General features: G+C 45.7%; 1 pseudogene; it reads left to right on the top strand.

Annotated features, from left to right (window-relative positions):
* The first annotated feature begins 894 nt into the window (after window positions 1-894).
* Window positions 895-8,843, top strand: part of LOC103277259 — a 93,289-nt pseudogene continuing 85,340 nt past the window's right edge.

Genomic DNA, 8,843 nt, shown 5'->3' with positions numbered 1-8,843 from the left:
CAGACCTCCCCCCGCCCCGCCCCCATTCCCTGAGTTGCCCTGCCAGCTTGTTAGTGCCTGCTTTCCCTTTGCAAGAAACAGCTCCATGTACTTGATAAATAACAGATAAGGATTTAAGGAAAATCCCCCAGAGAGGAGTAGTACCTGCTCTGAAATACATGCTGAGAGTAGACCAGGTCCTTTTTGGGAGCAGATTCAATCAGAAAAAAAAGAAAAATAGAAGACAGCAAGGGCTGGCCACGGGTTCTCCTGAAAAAAGGATTGGGAACACTAACATAAACAGAAATTGTGGAGTCCATTGTCTTAGTCAGCTCTGGCAGCTGTCACAAGTTACCAAAGACTGAGTGGCTTAGATAACAAACATTTATTTCTCACTGTTCTGGAAGTCCAAGATCAAGGTGCCCGTGGCTTTGGCTCCTGGTGAGGACTCTCTTCCTGGCTTACATCAAGGTTTTCTATCCTCACATGGCAGAGAAAGGAAGCCAGCTGTCTTATGTCCCTCCTCCTCCCCCTTCTTCTTTTTGAGAACGCACTATTTTTTATTTTTATGGATACGTAATTTTTATGGGGGTACATGTGATATAAGCATACAATGTGTAATGATCAAATCAGGGTAATTGGGCTATCCATCACCTCAAACATTTATCATTTCTTTGTATTGGTAATATTTCAAATTCACTCCTCTGGTTATTTTGAAATATACAGTAAATTAAGGTGGGTGCTGGGCCCTGAGGAAGGGATATGGGAACCAGGGTGGTGGTGGGGAGCAGCAAGTGCTGGGAAGTGGGCAGGCTTTCACTCTGGGCCTGGTTGAGATGCCCTGTGTTCCATGCAGCCCTGAGCCTCCTCTCCCCAAGACCCTTCAGGAGCAGGGACACTGCAGACCCACAGGAGATGACTTGTGCAGGAGCTTGGAGTCCTTGGAATGTGTCACTGCATCCTTCCCTTACTTCAGCCCACAGTTCTTGGTCATTCTCTGGTGTCCTCGGGACCCAGTGGCTTTGGAGGACAGAAGCCCAGAGTGACTAGCCAATTGCAGGAGCAGAAAAAAGGTCTCCTGATAGCTATCAGTACCTCAGTGGATGAAATCATCTCACACTTCAGGGCCACCCACAACTTCATTCAGAAGGCCCAGTTGGGAAATAGCCAACTGAGCCCAGATGTGTGGCACTTGGTGCTGACTACTCCCTGCCCGGCCCTCCACGCCCAGGTGGCAGATGGACTGAAGCCTTTCCGAAAGGACTTCATCACCGCAGTGCAGGAGCAGCCCCTGAGGTGTAGTGGAGCCAGCTCCAGCACCTGTCCCCTTGGAATCCTGCATAGCCCAGGCAGCTGACTGGCCCCACTGGGCAGTAGCCATTGCCACTTCCATGCCTTTATCCTGGGCCTCCCCAACACTAAGCAGTTGGAGCTGTGGTTTTCCAATCTCCAGGAAGATGCAGGCCTGTTGTCCTTCCTGCACCTGCCCATGGGGATCTTCTCCCGGGCCCAGGGTGACTGTCCTTCCCTGTCCACAGAGCTGCCGCTCCTGCTGCAGCCATTGTTAGTGCTCACCTTCTAGACCTGCTCTTTGAGCACCACCACCACCTGCCTCTGGGGCACCTCAGGCCCTTACCCCTCCAGGCCCGCCTCTAGCTCTGCAGCAGGTTATGCAAGCCATGCTGCAGTTGGAGTGGGGGGCTTGCTGGCCCAGAGCCTTTAGAGGACTTCCAGAGAGGCCACTAGGGCCCCTCGGCTTCCTAGGCTCTCCCACACCAGGCAGCTGGTGGGAGCAGCTGATCCAGGCCTCCTGGATCTATACCTCTGAGGGCAACACAAGGGCTTCCCTCTTCCCCACTGGGAACCTGAGCATCATTGGACTACTGCTGAAGGTGCACAGGAGAGACCCCTGCCCACAGAGGAAACTGCCAGGCAGAGGTGTGTGGCTGGGGAGACTATTTGAAGTGCCCGGGGGCTTGCATAAAATAAGAGTGGAGCCCTAAAGTCCAGGAAGCCATCTAGCTGGCTGCCCCCCATAGTGGTGTGTCGGCTCTGGTGAAGTGCAGGGTGAAGGGCAGACACCTCCAGAGATGCCTCCTTCTGAGCAGCTTGAGGCCTCGGTGCCCAGCATGGTACAGATCCACTGGGTGGTTGGGGCTCTCTGTGACCGCACTGCTGCAGGACCTGACCAGTGGAGCTTTCCCCATAGGGAAGTGCTGCATGTCATGGCTACAGTAGATGAGTACTGGCTCGCTGTGGGCAGGATGGCATGGAGGATCTGGTACCTGTGGGGGCATACCTCCCTTGCTCTTTAGCCCTGGGGCCCTCTCCTACATATGTGTCTCCTCCTGTCACCTGGGAATGGAATGCTCTGTGAACACTAACCCATGTAAACCAACGCTCCCAGAAGCATTTTTCCCGTCTGCAAAATTTCCTTCCACATCCATTTCTGCTAACATTTTAAATCCTTCCTGTGTATGGAATCTTCCCCACTCTACCCCTCCCATGTTGCCAGTATTGATGATTTACTCATGTTGTACTAGGTGCTGAAGCCTGGACAATCTTGGTGGGTGGGCCTGTGGTGTTGGTCTTCCCCCTTCCTCCTTTGTCCCAATAAAGAGTGGAAGTTGCCAAAAAGAAATACACAATAAATTATTGCTAACTATCGTCGCCCTATTATGCTACTGAGCACTGAATCCTATTCCTACTAACTATGTTGTACCCATTTCTTTTGTTAAAATATTTAATTTGCCGGGCTCGGTGGCTCAGCCTGTAATCCCGCGCCTTTGGGAGGCTGAGGTGAGTGGATTGCCTGAGCCCGCGGGTTCGAGACCCACCTGGGCAGCGAGACCTCATCTTTACAATAAATCAAAAAATCAGCCGGGTGTGGTAGCGCATGCCTGTAATTCCGGCTACCTGGAAGGCTGAGGCGGAAGGATCGCCGGAGCCCAGCAGGTCGAGGCTGCGGTGGCCGGGAGCGGCCACTGCACTCCAGTCTGGGCGACAGAGTGAGACTCCAACTCAAAAAAAAAAAAATAAAAAAAAATATTTAATTTAATTTAATATTAAAGATGTGGGTACAATTCAGGATTTAGGTATACAAGTGGTCATCGTACAGGTAAAATTTGGTCCTCCCTTTGGTCCCCACTTCGCCTGGTTTGAGATCAGGTATGCTATTTGATGTTGTGTGCCCCTCGCTCCTGGCAGTAACAGCTACCACCAATCCCTTTATTAAAGTGTTATGGTAAATGTTTAGTCTCCACTTAAGAGTGAAAACATGTAGTACTCACTTCTTTTTTTCTACAATAGATCACAGAGTATTATAAACTCTAAATCTATCCAAGTTGCTACAAAGTTCATAATTTTGTCCTTATGGCTGCTCTACCCACCATTTGGTACAGGATAGGATTCCAGAAGCAAAGTCTCAATTTCTCAACCAACTCAGCTTTGACAAAGCCTCCACCAACAACCATTGGGGAGAGGAGAACCTATTCAGTAAATGGTGCTGGGAAAACTGGCTGACCACATGCAGAAGATTAAAACAAAACCCCTCCCTATCACCATACACCAAAATCAGCTCTAAATAGATCAAAGACCTAAACATAAAACCTCAAACTATAAGAACCTTAGAAAATGCAGGAGACACCTTTATGGAAATTGGAACTGGCAACCAATTCTTGATCAAAACCCCAAATGCCCATGCCATAAGAGATAAGATAGACAAGTGGGACCTCATCAAACTGAAAAGCTTCTGCAAAGTCAAAGAAACCATCAAGAGAGTGGGGAGACAGCCCACAGACTGAGAAAAAATATTTGCCAACTCTATGTCTTACAAAGGCCTAATGTCTAGGATCTACAAGGAACTCAAATGTGCTGAAAAGAAAAAAAAACAAACAGCCCCATTACAAAGTGGGCAAAAGATATGAATAGACAGTTCTCAAAAGAAGACATACAAGCAGCCAACAGATACAGGAAAAAATGCTCAGCCTCACTAGTCATCAAAGAAATGCAAATTAAAACAACACTGAGATACCACCTAACTCCAGTCAGGACAGCCATCATCAATAACTAAAAAAACAACAGATGCTGGAGAGGATGCAGGGAAAAGTGAACACTTCTACACAGTTGGTGGGAGTGTAAACTAGTACAGCCTCTGTGGAAGACAGTGTGGCGATTCCTAAAAGATCTAAAAATCGACCTTCCATATGACCCCGTAATCCCCCTACTGGGAATATACCCAGAAGAACTCAAATCACTCTATAAAAAGATACTTGCACATGTATGATTATCGCAGCATTGTTCACAGTAGCAAGAACATGGAACCAAACATGCTGCCCATCAAAAGAGGACTGGATATAAAAAATGTGGTACATATACAAGATGGAATGTTACACAGCCATAAAGAAGAACAAAATCATGAATTTCACAGCAACCTGGATGGACTTAGAGTCTATGATACTGAGTGATCTTTCACAGAAACAACTGAGTATCACATGTTCTCACTCATAAGCGGACCTTGAACAATTATCGTCATTCTATAAGAAAAGAATGATAGTAGCGGGAAACTGCCGGGAGGGAGGCAGGGAAGCAAGATTGGCAGGAGTGGGAATCTGCCTGGGGAAGAGGGGGCACACCTCATCAACAAGGGTACCTGCATAATGAGCATTTGTATACCTAACCCTGAATTGTACCCCACATCTTTAAAATAAAAAATTAAAAGTTTAAAAAATACATAAATCAGTAATTTTTTTTAAAGGATACTAATCCCATCATGAGGGTTCCATTGTCATGGCCTAATCACCTCCCAAAGGCCACACCTCCTAAAACTATGACATTGGGGATCAGGGTTTCAACATATGAATTGGGGGACACACAAGCATTCCAGCCATTGCATTAAATTTTGCCTGGAGCACCCTGCTTCAAGTCTGTATGGGTATCTGACAGTTGGGTGATACTGGGTCAAGCAGGTGCTTCAATTTGACTTCCCATCTACAAAGTGGAGATAAACATCTCCACCTATCAAGGATCCAGAATGGTCTCTCTGGAACTGCTTGATGCTGGCTTCAGCAAACTTTACAAACTACATTGATCCAGGAGACAAATTCAAGTTAGGCCATGAAAAAGAGACCAGAAGGAGACCTTCTGAAAAATAATTTAAACGTATATTTTATCTAAATAGAAAAGCAATGGGAACAGTGTATAAGGAAAGCCATGCTAATTCCAGGAAATAAGTTAAAATATTGTTTAGACAGAGCCAAGAAATCAGAGCAATATAAAGTTCCAGCACAAAAGTATATAAAATATTATTTATAAATCACTCTCTGACAAGAGAATAACTACGCTTGGAACAGCAAAAAAGAAATCTAAGAGAATGGGGCAAAAGCAAACAGGCTAAAATAAAGCAGGAGGGATTGCAGTTAGATGTGTGGAAGAACTTCCTGAACATCATAAGGATAAACTCATTGCCCACAGATATTCAGAAAGACAATACATATTTTTATTTAGTTTTCTAGTTGCACAAGAGAAGGAATTTTCTTCTCCTCAGAGTCTTTTAAGAGGAAAAAAATAACTCTTTAACACACATGTGACTAGCCGGGCTCGGTGGCTCAGTCTGTAATCCCAGCACTTTGGGAGGCTGAGGCAAGATGATTGTCTGAGCCCACGGGTTCGAGAACAGCCTTGGCAACTTGATGAGACCTCATTTCTACAATAAATAAAAAAAAAATTAGCCAGGCATGGTGGCATGTGCCTGTAGTTCCAGCTCCTTGGAAGGCTGAGGGGAAGGATTGCCGGAGCCCAGCAGGTGGAGGCTGCGGTGGCCAGGAGCATGACACTGAACTCCAGCCTGGGTGACAGAGTGAGACTCCAACTCAAATATATGTATACACACACACACACACACACACACACACACACACACATACATTTGACCTCCTCCAAAATATACATTAACCTAAGTTTGTTTTAGTGGCTTTACATAATTATGACTAGTATTATTTCCTTAGTGTTATAGTAGTAAGTATATTATGATGACTATTACCTTATAGATATATTTACTAATGTTTCTAGAATCTTCTAGGTGTCACGTACTTTTCATACATAAAAGCTCATAACCACCTGTAAGGAATAAGGAGTCTGAGATGCAGTGTATTCAAGTAATCTTTCTTTGTCATGTGGCTAATCAACGATATGACAGGAATTCCAATCAAGTTTGGCTGATTTCAAAGCCTGGATTCTTACTACTCCACTGAACTGCCTGAAATGTACAAGGCTTACAATTACAGGTTATGCTCTCTCAAGCATTCTGTAAGTTCTTGGTGGGCAGAGGCTCTGCATTTGACTTCTGTCTTTCCCACATCTGCCCCTTCTCCACGTCTAATCATCCAGTCAATCTCCTTTCTCTCCCCCCCCTCCTAAATATGTATTGAAAACATTAATTTCTCTGTATCTTCAACTCCATTACCTTCCAGCCAGTCACCACCATCCTTCCAGCCAGTCACCACCATCCTTCAAAGGGAGCATGAAGACCACTAAATACCTTGCTCTACTTTTGAACTTGCCTTTTCATAGTCAACTTTTTGAAGCTAGAGGCAGTTTTCTTTTTTTTTTTTTTTTTTTGAGTTGGAGTCTCACTCTGTCGCCCAGACTGGAGTGCAATGGCCGCTCCCGGCCACGCAGCCTCGACCTGCTGGGCTCCGGCGATCCTTCCGCCTCAACCTTCCAAGTAGCTGGAATTACAAGCGTGCACTACCACGCCCGGCTAATTTTTTTTATTTATTGTAGAGATGAGGTCTCACCTGCCCAGGTGGGTCTCGAACCCGCAGGCTCAGGCAATCCACTCACCTCAGCCTCCCAAAGGCGCGGGATTACAGGCTGGGCCACCGAGCCGGCTTGAGGCAGCTTTCTAAAATGCAAATCTGATCAGTTCATGCTCTTTCCTACAATTCTGTGATGGCTTTGCACTGCCTCCTGCAATGGACTGCTGGCTTGTGTCCCTTCCTCCCCAAGTTGATATGTTGAAATCCTGAACCCCCATATGATGGTATTAGGAGGTGGGGCCTTTGGGAGGGGTTGGGTCATGAACCACAGAGTTCTTTCCTCCATGTAAGGATACAAAGAGAAGTTGGCAGCCTGCAACTGGAAGAGGGTCCTCACCAAGACCCTGACCATGTTGACAGTCTGATCTCAGACTTCCAATCTCTGGAACTGTGAGAAATAACTTTCTGTTTAAAAGTCACTCAGTCTATGATAATTGATTATAGCAGCCCAAGGTAACTAAGACATCTCCTAATGCCCTCTATACTTATAATAAAGTTCCCAGCCTTTGCTGTACTGTTCCCTCCACCTAAAATAGCATTATCCACCTTCTTCACCAGACTAATCCCTACCTGTTGTATGCAATCCTCCAGGGTTCAATTTAGATGCCACCTTCTCACCTTCCTTGATTGTCCAAGGCTGCACTTGGGACTCCTCTGTACTCCTATAGCCCCCTGGTGTGTGCCTCCCTAGTGCTCACTACACTGTGTCACATGACTGTTGATGTATCTTCTCCATGACAGGACTGAGGGCTGTTTGAAAGCAATAACCATGACCTTTTTCATAAATGACTCCTCAGCAGATATTCACAAGTCAAGTTCCTGAAACTGCCTATATAAAATTAATACAGATTCATACGGTTAAAACTGTGGAAGAGACCTGAGCCCTTCAAAGTTGCAGTTATGGTTAGAAATTAACAAATCTGCTGTCCATCAGTTTTATTTCCTCTCTGCATGACTGTTTGCACACAGTCACTTCAATAGAGAGCAATTGATTATCTTCATGTCCTGACCTCTGAGCTTCCCAGCTGCCCAAGAGTTTGATAAACATATTTTCCCACAAACAATGGGCCTGTGGTCACACAGATCTACTTGATGGCATCCAGAAGTTTGATGGGCTGAAGGGCACGAGCAGCATCTCCAGGGATCCCATCTCCTATACATTTCCTACTAAGCTAACTCTATAATGGCCTACTGCTCAAGGGTCAATAGCCAATGGCCATGGTACTTGCTGTATAGGTAGCATCTATCGTAAAACCTAAGAATTGTGTTTGAGATGTTTTTCAGATTTTGTGCTCTGATGAACCCATGACCCCACTTGGACCCAGGACACCTACAAAGAAGCTGGCTCCACCAGTCCTGTGATGACCTCCCAGAAACTGTACTCTGCACATAAAGACAATTTTGACACCCCCATAGCTTCATCCCCAACCAATCAACAGCACCTATTCCCTAGCTCCCTCACCCACCAAATTATTCCTTTAAAAACCCTAGCCTGTGGAAGGCTGAGGCGGAAGGATCACCAGAGCCCAGCAGGTCGAGGCTGCGGTGGCCGGGAGCGGCCACTGCACTTCAGTCTGGGTGAGACAGAGTGAGACTCCAACTCAAAAAAAAAACCAAAACCCTAACCTAAAATTCTCAGGAAGGCAGATTTGATAAATATCTCCCATCTTCCAACTCAGCAGTCTTGCGTTTATTAATTTCCTTCCCTATGGCAATGACTGCTGTCAATGTATTGGCTTTTCTATGCGGCAGGCATAAGAACCCAGTTAGGCTGTAACATTCCCATTAACTATATGAATGAAAAAAAATGTATGGTAAGGGTCTGGACTCAAAATCAGTGCTTAATAACTGCTATATGGATGCATTGGAAAGACTACATTGGACCTGTTCCAGATTAACTGAACTGCAGCACAAAGGATTCTCTTCTCTCTAGGCACTCAAACTTGACTTCAGACAGAGTGAAAATTCTTATATTATTATTATTATTATAAAGAAGTGGGGTACAATTCAGGGTTAGGTATGCAAACATTGATTATGCAGGTACCG

Source organism: Carlito syrichta, unplaced genomic scaffold, assembly GCF_000164805.1.
Source record: "Carlito syrichta isolate Samal-C Ts95f unplaced genomic scaffold, Tarsius_syrichta-2.0.1 Scaffold316816, whole genome shotgun sequence".
NCBI lineage: Eukaryota > Metazoa > Chordata > Mammalia > Primates > Tarsiidae > Carlito > Carlito syrichta.
Note: the sequence above shows the minus strand (reverse complement) of the source record. Positions and strands in the feature narration are given on the sequence as shown.